The sequence below is a fragment of the Callithrix jacchus genome, chromosome 10 (genome assembly GCF_049354715.1).
Source record: "Callithrix jacchus isolate 240 chromosome 10, calJac240_pri, whole genome shotgun sequence".
NCBI lineage: Eukaryota > Metazoa > Chordata > Mammalia > Primates > Cebidae > Callithrix > Callithrix jacchus.
In genome coordinates this window covers 83,266,568-83,288,724 of record NC_133511.1, presented here as the reverse complement: position 1 = coordinate 83,288,724, position 22,157 = coordinate 83,266,568, and the positions used below count along the sequence as shown (strand labels likewise).

General features: G+C 41.0%; 1 protein-coding gene across 13 annotated transcripts in view; it reads right to left on the bottom strand.

Annotated features, from left to right (window-relative positions):
* The window catches only part of NUCB2 (nucleobindin 2), a 59,481-nt gene extending 42,346 nt beyond the window's left edge, over positions 1-17,135 (bottom strand). For 2 of the 13 annotated variants that reach the window (XM_054241456.2, XM_078340702.1), the window contains exons 1-3: positions 17,026-17,135; positions 12,633-12,752; positions 10,697-10,851 (exon numbers count right to left, since the gene is read on the bottom strand). The gene's annotated coding sequence lies outside the window, so the exon portion shown is untranslated. Of the gene's footprint in view, positions 1-7,944; positions 8,043-10,696; positions 10,852-12,632; positions 12,753-17,025 lie in introns of all 13 variants that reach the window. The other 11 variants (XM_009007744.5, XM_078340701.1, XM_002755006.7 and 8 more) reach the window with 8 other exon arrangements.
* Between the last annotated feature and the right edge of the window lie 5,022 nt (positions 17,136-22,157).

Below are 22,157 nucleotides of genomic sequence, written 5' to 3'. Positions count from 1 at the left end.
CCTTTTTATAGCTAAATAGATGTTCTATAGTACAGATACACCATATTTGTTTATCCATTCATAAACCGATGGACATTTGGATTGTTTCTTTCAGGCAGTTTTGAATAACACTTCAGTAAACATTTGTGTTCAAGTTGTGTTAACATGTTTTCGATTCTTTTGGTTATATAAATAACTAGGAGTAGAATTGCTGAGTCAGTTTCATAACTCTATGTTTTAACTTTTTGAGGAAATGCCAAACTATTTCCCAAAGCAGCTACACCATACATTCTCACCACCTATATATGAGGGTTCTAATTTTTCCATATTCTTCCATGTGTTTGTGTCACTTCTGCTGCTCTCTTCCTCTTCTGCCAAGTCTACCATAATAAGAGGGCAAGTCAAGAGAATGTGTTTGTATGCATGAGGGTGTGTGTGGGTGTGTGTGTATGTCCTGACAACTGACAACATCTTCTTTTTTTTTTTTTTTTTTTGAGACAGAGTCTTGCTCTGTCACCCAGGCTGGAGTGCAGTGGCAGTGATCTTGGCTCACAGCAACCTCTTCCTTCCAGGTTCAAGTGATTCTCCTGCTTCAGCCTCCCTAGTAGCTGAGACTACAGGCACCCGCCACCAAGCCCCGCTAAGTTTTGTATTTTTAGTAGAGACAGGGTTTCACCATGTTGGCCAGGCTGGTCTCAAACTCCTGATCCGCCTGCCTCAGCCTCCCAAAGTGCTGAAATTACAGATGTAAGCCACTGCTTCCAGAGACTAACAACATCTTGATGTGACAAAGTCACAAAAAGTTTCTGAGAAACTACTTTAAAACACTAACTGAATTTATGGTTCCTAAAGATTTAATTGATTCCCATGCTTATTATAAATAACAACAGAAACCATCTACTGAATGTTTACTATGTACCAAGTACCATGCTAAACTTTTAAAAAATATTAACGCATTAACTCTTAAAATGACTCTGAAATCAATATTATTATCTCCATTTCAAAGTACAAACAACTGAGACATATCACTTCTAGTTCACACAGTAGTCAGTCACAGAGCCAGAGTGTAGACGTGGGAATGACTGACTCCAAAGCCTTTGCTGCCTTTTCAGGAGTGGTTCTCAAAGTGTGGTCCATGGGCCAGCAGCATTGGCATCACCTGGGAATTTGTTAGAAATGTGATTTCTCAAGGTCTATTCCATATTTTCTAAATCAGAGACTCTGGGTATAGGGGGCCTCAATCTGTGTTTTAACAAGCCCTATAGGGGATTCTGATACATGCCAACATTTGAAAACCACTGCCCTAGAACATACTGCCTCCTTTGCTCTATTATTTACCAACCTCACCTACAATGATAGACAAAGGGAAAGCCCATCTCAAAGGTAAACTTGGATCTTTAAAAAACAGAAAGTGGGAAAAAATAGAAATAAAAAGTGGGTTTTATACTAAGCAGTAAGGCAGAAATAAATTTAGGTCTATATTGTAATTCCAGCTACAACACTTACTTGCTATGTGATCACAGGCTCATCAATTAACTTTTCCCACCTCAGTTCTCTCATTTATAAAAATAAAAAAAAAATTTAAATAAGAAAATTTAACTTGACCTCAGTATTAAGTACTTAGATTCTATTATGTATTTATTCTTTTGAGTACAGATCTTTCTGTCACCTCATCAGAAATACTAAAAAAAAAAAAAAAAAGGGTGCTTGTACTCACGCCATTCATTTAAAATGATTAAATTATACAACTTGTAAATGCCTTTAAACTAAATACTGCTATTCAGCCAGCTTAAAATTATATTGGTAAAGCAAGTAGCAGGCCTGAGTGCTGAGATACAAAGATTAGCAACAAGGAAAATCAACTAGCAAAGAAAGTTTACATCTAGATACAGTAAAAATGAGTAAAGCCAGTACATAAATCCAGGAAAGTTTCACACTTTGGAAACAAAATATGGAACATTATCCCCTCTAATCAAATTTAGAACTTGTTTCTGTGGAAGTAGAAACAAACCTCTTCCTTGATTTCAGTTTTAGAGAGTGTCAGACTTACATTTCATTCAAGCTAGATTTATACTTAACTTTTGCAAGAAAGAGGAAAATGAATTGTGACTGCCATTTCAAAGCCAAAAACTTTCACTTCTTGAAAATTTTAAAGGACAAAAGATTTTTTTTTTTTTTTTGAGTCTCACTTTAAGTCTCACTCTGCCACCCAGGTTGGAGTGTAATAGCACAATCTTGGCTCGCTGCAATCTCTGCCTCCTGGGTTCAAGCGATTCTCCTGCCTCAGCCTGCAGAGTAGCTGGAATTACAGGCATAGGCCACCACGCCTGGCCAATTTTGCATTTTTAGTGTTTGTATTTGTATTTTAGTTTCACCATGTTGGCCAAGCTGGTCTTGAACTCCTGACCTAAGGTGATCCACCCATCTCGGCTCCCCAAAGTATTGAGATTACAAGTGTGAGCCACGGCACCTGGCCCAAAATACTGATATTTTTAAGGAGAAATCTGTTTGTTTAAAAATCAAATACAACAGAACTAATTAATAATAAATACAGCCAGAAGCAAGAGGACACATATTATATGATTCAATTCATATAAATGTCAAAAACAGGCAAATCCACAGAGAAAGAAAACAGATTACAGGTGATTGAAGGCTGCTGGCAGTGGGGAGGGAAAAATGAGAAATCAGTGCTAAATGGGTACAGGGTTCCTTTTGGGGTGATGAAAATATTCTGAAATTAGATAGTTGAGATGCTTGCATAATAACCTTATGAATATACTAAAAACCAGTGAATTGTACATTATAAAAGAGAGAATTGTATGATATGTGAATCATATTTCAATTTTTTAAAAAAGGAGTAAAAATAGAGCAAAAAATCTAAGCTTATGAAATGTAAAAATTTGAAAAAATACAATTTATGAACCACTATTAACTTTCTACACTAGTAATGTTTATAATTTTTCAAATTATCCCACTTTTTTATATTCTTAATGATTTTTGTTTGTTCTACAATCACTAGAAAAGCATGTGAAAATCTTACATCATGATTTTGTCTGTTTTCCTTATAATTCTGTTAATTTTTATTCAAATATTACGCATGTACAAATTTAAGATTTTCTAGCTTTATGGTAGATTTAATCTTTTATCTCATGAGTGACCTTTATATCCCAACCATATTAGTAATTTTTAAAATTACTTTTTGGACAGGGTCTCACCATGTTGCCCAGGCTGGTCTCAAACTCTTGGGTTCAAGTGATCCTCTTGCCTCAGCCTCCCAAAGTGCTGGGATTAAAGGCATGAGCTACTACAACCAGCCTCAATTCATGGAATATTAAAATTGTGATTGGCCACATGGCAACAGCAACATAGTCTTAGTTATATGTGCATGCATGAATTTTATTATATTTATTATTATTGTCATAACTTCAGATTGAGTTTTTGCATTGTGGAACTTCTTGTCATTGTAAATATCTTCATAAAGATTAAGCTGTGCTTTGGCATTAAAATGAAAACTTATTTTGTAAGCATAGAAACAAAGCAGCTGATATTAGTGAAACAAATACTTGATGTTAGAGGAATAACAGCAATTTTACTTTTTCTTATAAAGTAAAAACTAAGTGCTTTACCTGACTTTAGACAAGAAGATACCTGCAAGTAGATAAAGCCATGTTACATTTTGTTAGTGGAACACAACAGGATTACCTATCAGCAGCCAAATAATGCAAACGAAGACAGCAGAAACCAATGCCTCCAATAAACATAAAAATCTCAAGAAACATGAGGCTAAATTGATGGACTCATGCAAATGTCAATTTGTCATGAACTTCCTAAAAATACATTGCTGTATAACTTCCAGCAAAGTATAGTTTAAGGAAAAAACCAAGCTGAGTTTAGACAACAGGAAATGCTGACAAGATCCTGGTGTTCTTTTATATGCCTCAAAATCTACATTAATGCTAAAGGTAGTAAAGAGATTAATATAAAAGAATGGTTACAAAATAAGAAATCACTGTAACATTGCTGTAAATGCCTTCGGCCAAAAGTTGTTGCCATATTAAACATTAAATTAAAAAATAATTTCCCCCAAGATATTAAGTATTTTTAAGAAGTGGGGGGTTGATGGATGACGGCTGAGCTAAAGGAAGAGCAGCTAAATCTGACGTGAATGTTGAAGAGTCCTACATAACCTGACAAGTATGTTTATTAGTTTAGTTTTTGAGTGTGTATCTGAATAAAGAATAGGTTGCCTGAAAAGTAACACAAGTTGGTGTGATTCATGAAGGCCAGCCCTCCAGGACTTCATCAACAAATCATTTAAGGAGAGTGTGAGGAAAGAATACGAATCTGAAAACTTCCTGTCATCATCTTCTGATAAGATGAAGAAAGCACCAGCACTAAGCTTGTAAAATTAGTATAGGGGGCTTGGAAGAAAACCTCTGGCAAAAGGGCTTGAAGAGGCCAAGCATGGTGGTTCATGCCTGTAATGCCAGTACTTTCGAAGGCCAAGGCAGACAGACTGGTTGAGGTTAGGAGTTCAAGACCAGCCTGGCCAATGTGATGAAACCCAATTTCTACTAAAAATACAAAAAATTAGCCGAGCATGGTGGGACACACCTGTAGTCCTAGCTACTCAGGAGGCTAAGGCAGAAGAATTGCCTGAACCTGGGAGTTGAAGGTTGCAGTGACCTGAGATTGCACCACTGGGAAAAAAAAAAAAAAAAGATACGTTATTAAATATACTTTAAGGGAAGGGCTGGGAGAGGTAGCTCATGCCTGTAATCCCAGCACTTTGGGAGGCTGAGGTGGGTGGATCACCTGAGGTCAGGAGTTTTCGACCAGCCTGGCCAACATGGCGAAACCCCGTCTCTACTAAAAATACTAAAATTAGCCCGGCATGGTGGTGCATGCCTGTAGTCCCAGCAACTCAGGAGGCTGTGGCAGGACAATTGCTTGAAACTGGGAGGCGAAGGTTGCAGTGAGCCAAGATTACACCATTGCACTCCAGCCTTGGCAACAGAGCAAGACTGTCTTAAAAAACAAATAAATAAAAATAGACTTTAAGATTCCATTGGGCTGGGTGCAGTGGCTCGCATCTATAATCCCAGCTACTCAGGAAGCGGAGGTGAGAAGATTGCTTGAATCCAGGAGTTCTAGGCTGCAGGGAGTTATGATTGTGCCACTGCACTCCAGCCTGGGTGACAGAAACCCCAGGGTAGAGTAAAAGATTATACTGATATCAAGACACACCACTATATACCATATAGAAAAAAGGCTGCCAACTAACCTACACCACTGTGCTTTATCAGTTACGATTCTATTTTATGTTTGCTGAAAGTATTTTTAGGCATATCATAGATTTTTTTCACATCATTTGTATGCACACAAAGAGAATAAATGAAATAAACTGATTAAGGTATTCCAAGGACTTCTTTACATCTGTAGACTGCATCTTTTTAAACACTTTCTTAAATTGTTACCTTTTGTGTTTTTCCATATAACATTGTTCTCCCTACCTGGGAGAGGAATGGTGATTTCTTCCAGCTCTGTTTTTTTTCTTTTTTAGACAGAGTTTCACTCTACTGCCCACGTTAGAGTGCAGTGTTGCAATCTCGGCTCACAGCAACCTCCGCCTCCCAGATTCAAGTAATTCTCCAGCCTCAGCCGCCCAAGTAGCTGGGATTACAGGCGTGTACCAGCCGGCCCGGCTAATTTTTGTATTTCTAGTAGAGACAGGGTTTTACCATGTTGGCCAGGCTGGTCTCGGACTCCTGACCTCAAGTGATCTGCCCACCTCAGCCTCTGAAAGTGCTGAGATCACAGGAGTGAGCCACCAAACCTGGCCCTGAAAGCCTACTTAATAACATACCTGTTTTGTTTTGTTTTTTTGAGATGGAGTTTCACTCTGTAGCCCAAGCTGGAATGCAGTGGTGCAATCTTGGCACACTGAAACCTTCACCTCCAGGTTCAGGCAATTCTCCTGCCTCAGCCTCCTGAGTAGCTAGGAATACAGGCATGCACCACCACGCCTGACTAATTTTTTGTATTTTTAATAGTGACGGGGTTTCATCATGTTGGGGCTGGTCTTGAACTCCTAACTTCAACCAATCTGCCCGCCTCTGCCTCCCAAAGTGCTGGGATTACAGGCATGAGCCACTGTGCCCGGCCTTAATACCATATCTTGAGTTTTAAATCATATGGCTTTTTTGCTTTTTTGAGATAGGTTCTCATTCTGCCACCTAGGCTGAAGTACAGTGGTGAGCTCACAGCTCACTGCAAGTTTGATTTCCTGGGCTCCAAAGATCCTCCTACCTCAGCTGGGACCACAAGCAAACCACCATGAATGGTCATTTTTCTTTTTTTTTTTGGCAGAGATGGGATTTCATTATGTTGCTCAGGCTGGAGGGCTTTCTATTCATTCTGCCTCTTTGACATTTATTTCCTCTCCTTTCTCACCTTTTTTATTTATTTTTGATTGATGGAGAATGTTTTTAATATACTCTTCCTCCTCTACTAGTTTCTAATATCTTAGTGTTTATTCTAGACATAATTAGGACAATTAATTTAAACATTTACTCTGCTTCTTAATAATGCCTCAGTAACCATCAACTGTTATTATTTTTTTAAAAAGGAATGGTAAGTATTCTAGCACATTAGGCAGAAAAGTAATTACACAAAAATCTCTTTAAATGCCAAGATGTCAAATGTGTCTGCATTAAAGGAATAACAGCAAGTTTACTAGATTTACAGATTTTCATGAACAGGAAAATATACAAATATCCATATAAAAGAAAGAGAGATGAGTGATAAGGACAGGCCTAGGGAAGAAGAGGGGGGCCTAACCTACTTTTCTACCACTATCAGGTCAGTAAGAATGGCCTTCTTCTTTCCTTTATCACCCTCTTCTTTCCTAAGAAAGATACAGACCTGAAGAAGAGATACTGGGCTGAACTAGGCTGAAACAGTATCCAAACTAGGAGGGGCTGGTAATTTACTTTCTAAAGTAGGATGGTATGAAATTCTATATCATGTAGTCATCTCAAGACAGAATGGGAGGTACTGACCCTCAGGCAAAATTACAAAGTAGGCAGAGTTTTTAAAAGTTCCCTTAGTATTCAGTAGATATAATTTCCCTAAATTTTCAAGTCCTAAAAGAAAGCTAATCTTTCTTCCCCTATCTCAACCAAGTCAAAATTTCTATTCTGCTGGTCACGATGGTTCATGCCTATAATCTCAGCACTTTGTGAGGACAAGGAGGGCGGATTCCTTGAGCCAGGAGTTCAAAAGCAGCCTGAGCAACATGTTGAAACCCCGTCTCCACAAAAAAATACAAAAATTAGTTTGGCATGGTGGCACATGCCTGTAGTCCCAGCTACTTGGTGGGGGATGAAGTGGGAGGATCACTTGAGCCTGGCAGGTTGAAGCTGCAGTGAGCCGTAGTTACTCCACAGCACTCTAGCCAGGGTGACAGAGTGAGAACATGTCTCAAAAATAAAATTTCCATTCAAACACAGAGGCAGATTTCTTAGCTACTGCCTTATACCAGTAGTTACACAGACTTAGGTTTGCTTGTTGTGTATGTGTGTGTGTGTGTGTGTATGATGGTTTCCTGTTTTGACTGTTGAGCAAGATATCCTGTAAGTGGTTAAAAATAATTATCACAGATAACAGAGGTGAAAAGAGTATAGAAAACTGAAAACGTTCTCTTTCCTTGACAGTAGTTTCTGTTCCTCCTTTAGGTATCTTTTTCCACCTTCCTCAGCTGTCCTCTTTTGCCCCTCTTCCTTTTCAATTAAAAGTTGAATTGAAGAATGTTTCCTTTAAGTTATTATAAGTATGTATCTATGTATGTATTAAGACTTTATTTCTAAAAACTAAACTGAACTAATATTTATGTATTAGTTACCAACTATGGTACCATATATTATGTTAGAAGACAAAGGTAAGTGAGATCGACATAGTCCTTACCCTGACAGGGCTTCAATCTAGTAAGGAAGATAAGCTATTAAATACAATTGCAATTTTTAAAATGCTGCTTCTAAAACAATGTATAGCATGATCCTTTTCTGTAAATAAAAAAAAATGAAAAGTCATGAAAATGGTATTCACCAAACAGACATTCTGAGTCATGAGGTTTATAATGTTAAATATATCTTAAAAACAAAACTGGGCTTTTTTTTTTTTTTTTTTTTTGAGACAGAGTCTTGCTCTGTTGCCGAGGCCAGAGTGCAATGGTGCAGTCTCGGCTCACTGCAACCTCCAGGGTTCACGCAATTCTCCTGCCTCAGCTTCCCAAGTGACTGGGATCACAGGTGCACACCACCATACCCAGCTAATTTTTTGTATTTTTAGTTAAGACAGGCTTTCATTATATTGGTCAGACTGGTCTCGAACTCCTGACCTCATGATCTGCCTGCCTCAGCCTCCCAAACTGCTGGGATTACAGGTGTGAGCCACTGCGCCCAGCTGAAACTGGGCTGTTTTTATGGTCACAAGGCCCCTGATTCTTTGGTTTATTTGAGGTGAACGAGTCTAGATCAGAAAAAAGGAAACTGAAGCACTAACAGCAAAAGAATTACTGTACTTTGTGCCTACATAATACAACCAAAAAAATGTAAAAACTTTCAAAACTACAAACATACTGTGCAGAAATAAAATTTTAACTTGTTCCCTATCTCCCTTCTAGAAACTCTTAAAGATTGACTGAATCTTTAGACTCTTTCTCACTCTAATTTCATTCCCTGAATTTCTTTTTCTCGATGCTATTTATTTCAGTTTACTTTATGAAATAAAAATGACAAATGAATCATTTTGCATGCCAAGTATAGGGTATATTTTTATAATATTCACAAAGAAAAGTCTGAAATGGGGCGGGTGCAATGGCTCATGCCTGTAATCTCAGCCTTTGGGAGGCCAAGGCTGGCAGATCACTTGAAGTCAGGAGTTCAAGATCAGCCTGGCCAACATGGTGAGACCCTGTCTCTATTAAAAATACAAAAATTAGCTGGGTGTGGTCATGTGTTCCTGTGATCCCAGCTACTTGGGAGGCTGAGGCAGGAGAATCATTTGAACCTGGGAGGCAGAGGTTGCAGCAAGCCAAGATTGCACCATTGTCCTCCAGCCTGGGTGAAAGAGCAAGACTCTACCTCAAAAAAAAAAAAAAAAGAAGGAAGTCTGGAAGGAAATAAAATATTGGTGTGGCTAAATAAGTTAAGCAAGAACTAGCAGTAAATATCTTTTTTTTTTCTTGCAAAACCTATGTGCAAAGAGAAAATTTCAAGACAACTAACAGTTAAGTGGTTAAAAAAAAAAAAAAAAGGAAGGGGCTGGGCATGGTGGCTCATGCCTGTAATCCCAGCACTTTTGGGAGGCTGAGGTGGGCGGATCACAAGGTCAAGAGATGGAGACCAACCTGGCCAACAAGAAACCCCATCTCTACTAAAAAATACAAAAATTAGCTAGGCGTGGTGGTGCATGCCTGTAGTCCCAGCTACTTGGAGGCTGAGGCAGGAGAATCACTTGAACCCAGAAGGCAGAGCTTGCAGTAAGCCAAGATTACGCCACTACACTCTAGCCTGGTGACAGAGCAAGATTCCATCTCAAAAAAAAAAAGAACAAAAAGAACAAACTATCAAGAAAGGCAAGTGTTAGTGAAATGCATCTTGAGATGAATTACATTTACTTTCAACATAAATTTACTTCCTGATGATTAGTTATGTGATGCCCTTGGGATAACGTATCTCTGTCATTTAGTGCCTTCTTTACAGCAAGTAGCTCAATAAATGTTAGCTCTTTTTAACACAACCATAAATGTACAACAAACGTCTATTGAGCATTTATGGGTAATTCTTTTAAATAACCAGAACAAATCCACAAACAGGACAGAAAGGTTTCTATAATGAATTAAGGACTAAAAGTAAAAACAGAAACACAGTTTATTAGATGAAGATTATTTCCTTCTGTAGTTAACAGTCAGACTTAAATCTCTGCCATGGCAAATTACAGAAGCTTCTATAAGTGGTTATCATGGCTTACAGATTTCAGAGTTGAAAGATAAAAAGATTCATATTGTAGCAGAGACTTCTATTTGTTTATCCAAATCTTTCCTTTCTTTATTTTCATTTATTTATTTATTTATTTTTAAAGATGGGGTTTCACCATGATGGCCAGGCTGGTCTTGAACTCCTTACCTCAGGTGATCCACCCACCTCGGCCTCCCAAAGTGCTAGGATTACAGGCATGAGCCACCCTGCCCAGCGCCAAATCTTTCCTTTCTCCTCAGTAACAAAAGCCCAATTTTATAGAGGGCAGCCATGCATTCAGCTACATTTCCCTGCTTCCTTATAGCCTCAGACTTGGTTCAGGAGTTCTCCTTAAAGGAAGAGGATGCATCCTTCTTTGTCTATGCTTTGCTGCCTGGAACGTGGCAGTGAAGGCTAGAGCTCTGGCAGCTATCTTGGCCTTACAAGAACCAGTACTACAAGAACATTTTAGGGAATCATTGATAAAAGAACTGAAAGAAGCTTAAGTCTCTGATGACTCTATAAAGCCACTATACCCATCCTAGAGTGCTATTTCCAGTGCTTTAAGAAAATAAATATTGCATGTTTAAGCCATTTTTAAGTCAATTTTTGGTTTTTCCTTTTTTGTATTTTGGTGGTGGTGGTAGTGGTAGTCATTTTGCTTTGCAACCAAATGCAATTCTTAACTGAGTACTTACGTTCAGGCAGGTAACTAATTTTTATCTCCTTTTTACAGATGAGTCAAGTGAGATCCAAAGAGATAAGATGACTTGCACAATACCAAAATAGTGAAGAGATGGGTCTTGGCTCCTAGCCCAGTGTTTTCTCACTAAAAACTGACTCGTAACAGGTTCTAAATATAAACAAATAACAAATAAAAATAAATAAAAGACACAAAATTATAGAAGTTAGCCTTTTTACAGTGGTGATGGTACATGATAGTGTATGCATTCGTCACATAATGTGACAAGTGCCAAATTTTTATGATGTGTAAGGAGACTAAATTATATCATATTCCAGTAAGGAGGGGAGAAAGATACATGAAATAACAGAATCAAAAACCAGAAGATACTGGCTGGGAGAGGTGGCTCATGCCTGTAATCCCAGCAGTTTGGGAGTCCAAAGTAGACAGATCCCCTGAGGTCAGGAATTCAAGATCAGCCTGCCCAACATAGTGAAACCCTGTCTCTCCTAAAAAAAAAAAATACAAAATTAGCTAGATGTAGTGGCAGGTATCTGTAGTTCCAGCTACTCAAGAGGTTTAGGCACAAGAATCACTTGAATCCGGTAAGTGGAGGTTGCAGTGAACCAAAATGATGCCACTGCACTCCAGCCTGGACAACAAAGCGAGACTCTGTCTTGGAAATAAAAAAAAGATACTGATTTATTATGCCCAAATTTTACTGTATTCCTCCCCTCTTGAATAACTAATAGGAATTCAGATTAAAAGCTTATTTTTTCAGCAATGAGACTTCAAAATATAGGGCAACTTTTCCTGTTAAATCCTTAACTGGAATTTTTCTTTACTCTTACCACCACTTTAAAAAAATTAACTTTGTTCCCAGTTTGTCAGAGATCAGTAATAGATGAAATATCTCAAAATTCTTTCTTGAAACCCCATCAAGTAACATGTAAAATACAAAGCAGCTCATGTGTAAACTCATTAGTGAACATAGCAGTTATTTCTAAGTAGTCTGTTTAAAAAAAAAAAGGCAAATAAAATATTTTCAAATGTCAAGAACACATGTATTTCTTTTCTTTTCTTTTTTTTTTTTTTTTTTTTTTTTTTTTGAGATGGAGTTTCACTCTTGTTGCCCAGGCTGGAGTGCAATGGTGCATGCATTCTCGGCTCACCACAACCTCCACCTCCTGGGTTCAAGTGATTCTCCTGTCTCAGCCTCCCAAGTAGCTGGGATTACAGGCATGTGCTACCACGCCTGGCCAATTTTTTGTATTTTTAGTACAGACAGGGTTTCACCATGTTGGCCAGGATGGTCTCGATCTCTTGACCTCATGATCCACCCACCTCAGCCTCCAAAGTGCTGGGATTACAGGCGTGAGCCACCGCGCCTGGCCATATTTCTTTTTTTATATGGTATATTTAACATAAAATAATCTATGCAGGAGAGTAATGATATGCATGTTGTATTTTGGAAAAGTATATGACTTTTATTGACACAACATGGTAAAAAATAGACACACAAACAGCAATTAAATCCTAACTTCTCCCATTTACTCGCAAGCTACTTGCCTCTGAGTCTTGATTTTCCTACCTATAAAATTGAACTCATACTTCTTCACAGGTTCATTGATGGGAGGAAAATAAGAATGAATATAAAGTAACTAGCACAGTACATGACAATGGCAATTGCTCAATAAATATTAATGCCCTTCTTGTCTTGAAAATAAAACATAGAGAAATATGAAAATCTATTCTGTAAATACCCGAAGTGGTAGAACTTAAAAAGCAAGACCAGGCTGGGTGTGGTGGCTCATACCTATAACCCCAGCACTTTGAAAGGCTAAGGCAGGTGGATTGCTTGAGCCCAGGAGTTTGAAACAAGCCTGGGCAACATGGTGAAACCTGGCCTCTACAAAAAAATCAAAAAATTATCTGGGTGTGGTAGTGTGTACCTGTAGTCCCAGCTACTCAGGAAGCTGAGGTGGAAGGATTGCTTGAGCCCAGGAGGTCGAGGCTGCAGTAAGCCATTCACACCACTGTACTCCAGCCTGGGCAACAGAGAAAGCCCCTGTCTAGAAAAGAAAAAAATTAACAAAATAAAACAAAACAAAAGGGACGACCAGTTTGACACACAACTTTAAAAATCTTTTTTTTTTTTTTTTTTTTTGAGACAGGGTCTGAGTCTCTCACCCAGGCTGGATTGTGGTGTCGCAATCTTGGCTCATTACAACGTCCAACTCCCAGGCTCAAGCCATCCTTCTACCTGAGCCTCCTGAGTAGCTGGGACTACAAGCACACACCACCACATCTGGCTAGTTTTTATATTTTTCGTAGAGATGGGATTTCACTATGTTGCCCACGCTGGTCTCAAACCCCTGAGCTCAAGTGATCTGCCTGCCTTGACCCTCCAAAGTCCTAGGATTACTGGCAGGAGCCACCATGCCCAGGCTTAAAGTCATTTTTCAAAGGCCACATTAGGGCTCTTCTCTGAACATTGCCAGAACCAAAGTCCTGATGCAGTTATAAACCAATGAAAGAAATGTATCCAAAATAATCTCTTGATATTAACTTTTTCTATACAATTAAAGGTCTGAAAAGGAAAAATTTGTTATTTTTATGTTAAATATATGCAATTAGTTTATAAACTTTAAAAAACAGGCTCCTGGGCTGGGTGCAGTGGCTCACAGCCCAGGCAGGCAGATCACTTGAGCCTAGAAATTTGAGACCAGCCTGGGCAACATGGCAAGGCCTCTTATCTATAAAATAAATATTTGAAAATTAGCAAGGTGTGGTGGCATGCACCTGTAGTCCTAGCTATTCAGGAGGCTGAGGTAGGAGGATCACCTGAGCCCGGCAGTTCCAGGCTGCAGTGAGCCATGATCACACCACTGCAGTCCAGTCAGCCTGGGCAACAGAGTGAGGTCCTGTCAAAAAAAAAAGTAGCTCTGCCAAAAATAAAACCAAGTAACTGCTATCTGAACTTCTATTAGGCTGCTTTACAATTTTAGAATCAAAGAATTCTAAGATCAGAAATGATCTTGGAGATATGTAGTCCTCCCTAATCTTCAATATAGCTTTCTACAGTTTCAGTTACCTGAGGTATAAGATATTTTGAAAGATCACATTCATAGAACTTTCATTACAGTGTATTATTATATATATTTTATTATTATATATGTATAGCAAAAAACAGAGTATATAAGGCTTGGTACTATCTGTAGTTTCAGGCATCCATTGAGACCCTTGGAACATATGCTTCTAGGACAAAGGTGGACTACCGTAACCTAATTCAGCCCTACTTTTATAAAAGGTTATAAATACAGAAGGAAGTTAACTGACCGGACAAGATCACTTGACAGAGCCAAAACTGGAATCTGGCCATGAAATTCTAAGTAAGTATATTTTTTACCACATCAGAGTTATAAAACATTTTTTTGATTGAAAATAAAGTGATTGAGGTTTTTCCTTGAATAAATTATTTGAAATTGTTAGGAGCCTGCTTTTTTTTTTTTTTTTTTTTTTTTTTGTCTTGTTCTGTTTTGTTTTGATACCAAGTTTCCCTTTTGTTGCCCAGACTGGAGTGCAAGGGCGTGATCTCAGCTCACTGCAACCTCCATTTCCCAGGTTCAAGTGATTCCCCTGCTTCAGCCTCCCGAGTAACTGGGATTACAGGCACCTGCCACCATATCCGACTAATTTTTGTATTTTAAGTAGAGACGGGGTTTTACTGTTGGCCAGGCTGGTCTCAAACTCCTGACCTCAGGTGAGCCACCTGCCTCGGCCTCCCAAAGTGCTGGAACTACAGGTGTGAGCCACCGGGCCCAGCCCAGGAACCTGTTTTTTAAAGTTTATAAACTAATTGCATATATTAAGCATAAAAATAATAAACTGTCCCTTTTGAGACCTTTAATTATATAGAAAAAGTTAATAATCTGTTATGCCAAATATAATCAACTTAATTATTCACAATACTTCAAAGATTATCATTTAAAGGATTTTTTTTTTGATGGAGTCTTGCTCTCTTGCCCAGGCTGGAGTACAGTGGTATGATCTCCGCTAAGTGAAACCTCTGCCTCCCGGGTTCAAACCATTCTCCTGCCTCAGGCTCCCAAGTAGCTGGAATTATGGATGTGTGCCACCATGCCCAGCTAATTTTTGTATTTTTAGTAGAGACAGAGTTTCACTGTGTTGGCCAGACTGGTCTCAAACTCCTGGATTCAAGTGATCCACCCACCTCAGCCTCCCAAAGTGCTGGGATTACAGGCATTAGCCACTGTGACCAGACTAAAGGATTATTTTCAATACATTTATAAATCCTGCACTTGATTCTGCCAGCTATCCAATACTCAAAATGGTATTTTGTAAACCCCCATCTTCAAAAGCATCCTTAGGAAGTGAAAAGCAATTTCAATATTATTCTAAGTAACACAAAATTAGTTTAGTATGTGTACAGAGATTCATAACACATCCCAAAACAAAAAAGACATCTGAATGGATATTATTGATATTAGTGCCCATAATTAATTGTGTTTTGAAAAGTACCCTAATTGTTTTAATTGTGCATATTATCTCCACTGTTATTCACAGAGGACAAACCAACTTGGCAAAAAGCATGCTGAAAGGATATATACAAAATATGTGATATGAATAATATATACCTTGGGAGAGCAAAGAAAGGTAAACACAACACAGATAGATTCAATATAGAAGAGAGGTTGACCAGGTATGGTGGCTCACGCCTGTAATCCCAGAACTTTGGGAGGCCAAGGCAGGTGGATCACCAGAGGTCAGGAGTTTGAGACCAGCCTGGGCCAATATAGTGAAATCCTGTCTCTACTAAAAATACAAAAAAAAATTAGCTGGGTGTGGTGGTGGGCCCCTGTAATCCCAGCTACTCGATTGGCTGAGGCAGGAGAATCACTTGACCCCGGGAGGCAGAGGTTGCAGTGAGGTAAGATCATGCCATTGCACTCCAGCCTAGGCAACAAGAGTGAAACTCTGTCTCAAAAAAAGAAGTTGAGTAAAATTTGGATAGACAGAGAAGGGCATAAGTAAATACATGGAAACAGAAATGAATTTTTGACTCCTTTAAATTTCTATAATTGTCTAGTTAAAAAAATGTTTTTGACCCCTTACTACAAAGGTAGGTCAGATCCTGAAGAGCTCGAAGACCACAATGAGAAATGGAAGTTTCCAGGTTCATCCTAATAATGAGAGTGATGTTATTTGAGATTTCATTTCTAATTCTACGTTTCCCGAATTTTATTTCAATTTTTGACCCTATTAGCTGAGGAAGATTTGTTGAAATATTTGTTTGTTCAAGTTTCAAAACATAAGAACATTCCTTAAAGCATCTATCTCATCAATTCTTTAAACTTTCCTATAGGGAAAGTCCACAATCTCCCTCAAACAAAATTCGCTATCAGAAATATTTGCATTTAACCTGCCCTTATTTTTAAACCAAGGTAATATCTTTTAGTGTTCATATTCGTCCATGGATTTAACAGAGCCTTAGTAGTAGGCTTAGATGGTAGCACTAGCTTATTCATTGCATTAAATGTACATTATTCAATTTAGGAGTTTAGTGGACACAGAATTTCAAGAGGTTCTGTCTCCCAAAAATCATAATAATAGTTCCCGTTCATTCTCATTCCTTTATATTCTCTCTTTCTCACTCCCTTTCCCTCTCTCTCCTAGCCCTTTGATACTGTAAAATAATTGCCATCTAAGACCGTTGCCAACACCAACCACAATAACCGCATTTTCTCACGGAGTTACCACTTAGCAGGTGCAAGGAGGAAGTACTCTCTTTCTCATCTCCTAAAACCAAAAAGGCTCATCCCGCACCCAATTTGTCACTTAAGGGAAAAGGATATCAGAACTGGCACTAACTTTCTCCTAAGTGACAGAGGTTGCCAGCTTAACCAGACAGGAGAAGAGCAGGATCCCCGGGCCTAGCTTTGCTCTGCGGCGCAGGCGAGCATCGCCTGGAATTGGTAGGTGTCCCTCCTCACTAGTGGGCACCCCCTCGCCCAACGACCTGCCCAGACCCGGCGGGACCCCGCCTGGGTCTCGGTTCAGTATTACCCTCTCCTGCTCCCCGCCAAGAGCAAGCCACCCCCCTCGACCCCAAAGAAAGCTTGGGTGCACTGCTGCGAGTGGAGCAGAGAGAACCCCGCGCCTCGGGCTCGGGATGGGAGCCCCCTTCCCTCCGGTGCCCGCCCACTGCACGGCCCCCGCCATCCTTACTGCCCTGGCAAGGCAGGCGAAGACTTGAGCCTTATCTCTGGACCGCTCCCCACCACCTGCCACCTTCAACCTCCTGCCACGCTGCTTCGCACCCACCTCGCAGCCACCGGCCTTACCTGGCCGGGTCTCGGAGCGCGAGGTTGCGCCGTCTGCTAGCTTCCAGCGCACAGACCTGTGCTCGGGCCCCTAGCCCACCGTTCCACTCTGCCCCTCCTCCCGCCGCGCGCGCCCGCCTCCTGGCTGCCATGGCGACAGTTCCCAGCCCCCACGGCCGCTGATTGGTCCGGCTCGGGATCGCGAGGACGCCGATTGGGGGGAGCGGGGACGAGGCCACGCCAGCGAACCTGGAGGCGGGCGATGGGGAGCGCAAAAGCCATGGAGCTTGAGGGGAGGCTGAGCCAGGAGGGACGTGGCGCTCTGAGATGCGGGCTGGGGAGGCCGCGCCTCTTCCTTCCCTAGCTTTCCCGGAGAAGCCTGTGGAGCAGGACTTGGGCGGGTGAGGTGTTGTCTCGAGACCCAAGCAGAGCCGCAGGGATCGCCTCTCCCTTGGCCGCTGGCCTGCGCCTGCAGCGCCCACGCGGGTCGGAGAAGGGCTGTCAGGCCCATTCTCGCCCACAGGCCTCGCTCGGCTCTGACACTCCCGTCCTCCGCCTTGGCAGCAATCTTACCGGCATTTGTAACCGCATACACCCCGGTTATGCTGGACTCTCTGTCACTGTGGTTTGACTGTAATTACCCCTCCTTCTCTCTCCCCCATCCACAGACAGCACTTTCCTCTGCATCCTCCCCCAGAGAACAGACATCTACTCCAAACTGCTCATTTTAAAGATAGGGAAACTGAGGCTCAAAATGCACATGTGTATCTCGAGGTTTCCAGAAGCTTTTGGAGCCACAGGTGTTTTCAGAGTTTCATTCTGCCAATTAGTTTTTTCACCTGAAAAACTGGTATTATATCTACCTTACGGTTATTCACAAAGATTGAATGAGATAACATTGCCAGAAAAACAGTACAGGCCAGGCATGGTGACTCACCCTGTAATCCTAGCACTTCCGGAGGCCAAGGCAGGAGGATGGCTTGAGATCAAAATTTTGAGACCAACCTGGACGACAGTGAGATCCCATCTCTACCAGAATATTTTTTCTTTTTTATCTTTACCACAATGATGTTTCAGTCTAAAGAAAATTTTTAAAACTGTAGTCCCAGCTACTCAGGAGGCAGAGGCGGGAGGATTATTTGAGCTCAGGAGGTCGAGGTTGCAGTGAACCATGATCATTGTGCCACAGAATGAGACCCTGTCTCAAAAAAACAAACAACAAAAACACATAGTACACAACCTGCCACATATTATGTTAGCAATGAAAAGCTTCTGTTATCAGGAAGTACTACCAGCCAGACTGTCTCTGTGGCACAGCTGGACTCTGTGTCCCTAACTGTATGATTTGCCAGTTATTTAAGTGCTCTGTGCCTCCATGTACTTGTCTGTAAAATGAAAATAATAATAATATGCTCCTACTTACAGCATAGCAAATTAATTTAAAAAGTGACTGGCACATTGTAAATTTTCAATAAATGTTAACCATTCTCAGATTAGTGGCTGAACTGGGACTATAACTTAGGTCTCTGGATATCAAGCCAATTGTATGTATGTATGTATGTATGTATATAGAGACAGGGTCTCCCTCTGTTGCCCAGATTGGAGGGCAGTGACGCAATCTCAGCTCACTGCAGCCTCAACCTCGCAGACTCAAGCAATCCTCCCACCTCAGCCTCCCAAGTAGCTGGGACTACAAGCACACACCACCACGCCTGGCTAATTTTTTGGCATTTTTTGTAGAGATGGGTTTTTGCCATGTTATCCAGGCTGGTCTCAAACTCCTGGGCACAAGCAATCTGCCCGCCTCAGCCTCCCAAAGTGCTGGTATTAGAGGCATGAACCACCACACCTGGCCTCAGTTACCTTTACTAACACTTCTCATCCACATACTTAGATCAGTACCTCAAGGTTAAACTCCTCTTTTGAGGCTCAGGAGAAGAAGACACTTGTCCATTTTATTTAAATCAAGACCTTAATCTATCTGCCTTATCATGAAAGTCCAAGAATGCTGTGGCTCTGCCTCTGCTAAAGGGTTAAGAGCAAAGGCAAATGTAAAGAAAATAGTCATATTTGGCTCTAATGGATCAATTGAAGAGTAAAGGCACTAGAGAAGAAAGGATATTCAGGAGAATATTCAGGTTAGTGGTGTAGGAAAACTAAACTTCAATTTGAAAAACATGGAAAATTTTGTTATCTACTTATTGGTTATATATCATTAGTAACCATTGGTGAGGTCAGATCAGGAGTCTATACCACATCCCAACACAGCAAAACACAGACTGTAAACACATTGAAGGCAGATACTACCTTGTGCATGTTTATTACCTATTATCTAGCACAGATGAACACTCGGTGCCTGAATTAGGTGTTAAAATTTTGACTAGGCCAGGCAGGTGGCTCACACCTGTAATCCCAGCACTTTGGGAGGCTGAGGCAGGCAGATCACTTGCGGTCAAAAGTTTGGGACCAGCCTGGCCAATATGGTGAAACCCCATCTCCATTAAAAATACTAACATGGTGAAACCCTGTCTCTGCTAAAAATAGCTGAGTGTGGTGACACATGTTTGTAATCCTAGCTATTTGGGAGGCTGAGGTAGAAGGATTGCTTGAATCCAGGAGGTGGAGGTTGCAGTGAGCTGAGATTGCACCACTGCACTCCAGCCTGGGAAACAGAGCAAGACCCCATCTAAACAAAACAAAACCAAGCAAAACAAAACAAACAAAAACCTCACTTGTGTTGGACCCAGTGGCATACACCTGTAGTCCCACATACTCAGGAGGCTGAGGCAGGAGAATAGCTGGAAACCAGTTCTGGGCTGTGGTGTGCTATGACAACAGGGTGTCTGCACTGTTTGACATTAATTGGGAGAACTCAGCCAGGTGTGGTGGTTTACACCTGTAATCTCAGCACTTTTTGGAGTCAAGGCCTGCAGATCACCTGAGGTCAAATGTCCAAGACCAGTTGAGGTGGAGGTTGCAGTGAGCTAAAATTGTGCCATTGCACTCCAGCCTGGGCAACAAGAGCAAAACTCCCACTCGAAAAAAAAAAAATTGGGTGAACTTTTGGGAGCATGAGACTGATGCAGAACAGGAAATTGAGGGTTCTTGGCATTACCCAGGAAAGAATTCAAGGGTGAGCTGGTGGTGTTAAACAGCAACTTTTACTGAAATGCCAGTGCACAGCAGCAGAAGATGTACTGCTCCTTGCAAAGCAGGGCTACCCTGTAGGCAGTGTGCCCAGAGCAGCAACTCAGAGGCAGTTCTGCATTCCTATTTATACCAATTTTTTTTTTTGAGTCACTCTTGCTTTGTTGCCCAGGCTGGAGTGCAGTGGTGCAGTCTCGGCTCACTGCAACCTCCACCTCCCAGGTTCAAGTGATTCTCCTGCCTCAGCCTCCCAAGTAGCTGGGATTACAGGTGCCCACCACCACACCCAGTTTATTTTGTATATTTAGTAGAGACAGTGTTCACTATGTTGGCCAGGCTGGTCTCGAACTCCTGACCTCATGTGATCTGCCCTCCTCGGACTCCTAAAGTGCTGGGATTACAGGTCTGAGCCACTGCACCCACTCCCTTCTTTTTTTTTCATATACAGATGGGGTCTCGCTTTCTTATCCAGTCCAGAGGGCAGTGGCCAATCACAGCTCACTGTAACCTCAAGCCCCTGTGCTCAAGTGATCTTCCCACCTCAGTTTCCTTAGTAGCTAGGACTACAAGTGCACACCACCACACCTGGCTAATTTCTGTATTTAATTAATTTTTTTTGGTAGAGATGGAGTCTCATTGTCATGTTCAGCTAATTTTTTTTTTGGAGAGGGTAGAGATGGGGGTCTTGCTATGTTGCCCAGGCTTGTTTCGCACTCCTGGTCTCAAGTGATCTTCCTGCCCTGGCCTCTCAAAGCCCTGGAATTGCAGGTGTAAGCCACAATGCATGACCTGTTTCCTATTTCTGAATATGGTCATGGTTCATGATGTCAGAAAGTGTGCTAGCTGTCTTTCAACCTGAGGCAATAAGCTGGAAGATGAAAAGTCAGAGCTGAGGAATGCAGAGAGGCTGTGATTACTTAGCAGCTGAATACAGGCCAAAAGCTGCCACCTCCAGATGTATTTCTTTATCATAGAAAAATAAACTCCAATTTACTGAAGTCTTTGTAGTCAGTTCTATGTCACTTTAGCAGAATGTAGACACAGAATACAAAGGGAGTATGGTGGCTATTACTTTTTTCCTATTGAATACCGCTTCCTAGCTTTATTCTAGTCACAGACCCTATTCTCCAGGATATAGGAGTGAACACCTGACCTAAACAGGACTTAGATTCTTCCTACTGAGAATTTGAAACTTGAGAATTTGAAAATCAGGAACACCCAAAGACAGAAGGAAATAACCTAATGACAACTTCTAGAAAGAAGGCCGAAGATCTCCAGCCCCAGGGATTTGTATACTACTCAAGGTCTGTCTGTGAGTTATTCCATTATCCTCTCAATATATCTCCAGCTGGAATTGGTTTCTGTGGATTTAAACCAGTGGTTCTCTATCAGGGGAGACTGTACTCTTCAATGGATATCTGGCAATGTCTGGAGATATTTTTGGTTGTCAACTGGCAATGGGTGTTAGTGACATCTGGTGCATAGAGACCAGGGATTCTGCTAACATCCTGTATACACAGAACAATCCCCCACAACAAAGCCTTGCTCGACCTCAATGTCAATAGTGTTGAGAAATCCTGTTTTAAAACAAGAGTTGCTTAACTGATACAAAGAGGTTCTCAACAAAGCTGATTCAGGGTCACCTGCGAAAATGAGTGTGAAGGAAGAATGGGAGGTTTGAGGAGCAAGTAAAGGTATGGAATGGTAATTATGGGTGTGGGAGAGAGAAAGTGAAAAGTTGCTGGGCAGTACTTAGGGTTTGTCTGAGATTGATGACCGTGAATTTCAAGACATGAGTCGATTGATTTTTCTCCTGCAATGTAGAGCTGCACAGGCATGGACAAGAAGAAGGTATATGTTGGGTTCATCCAAGGTTGGGTTTCTGTCAGGTGAGAGCAGCAGAGGGAAAGAAAGGCAAGGAAGTTGATATTTGTATGGAAGTGATTCTACTGATGAACCAGAGAAATTAAGCTGGTTAATGGGGTG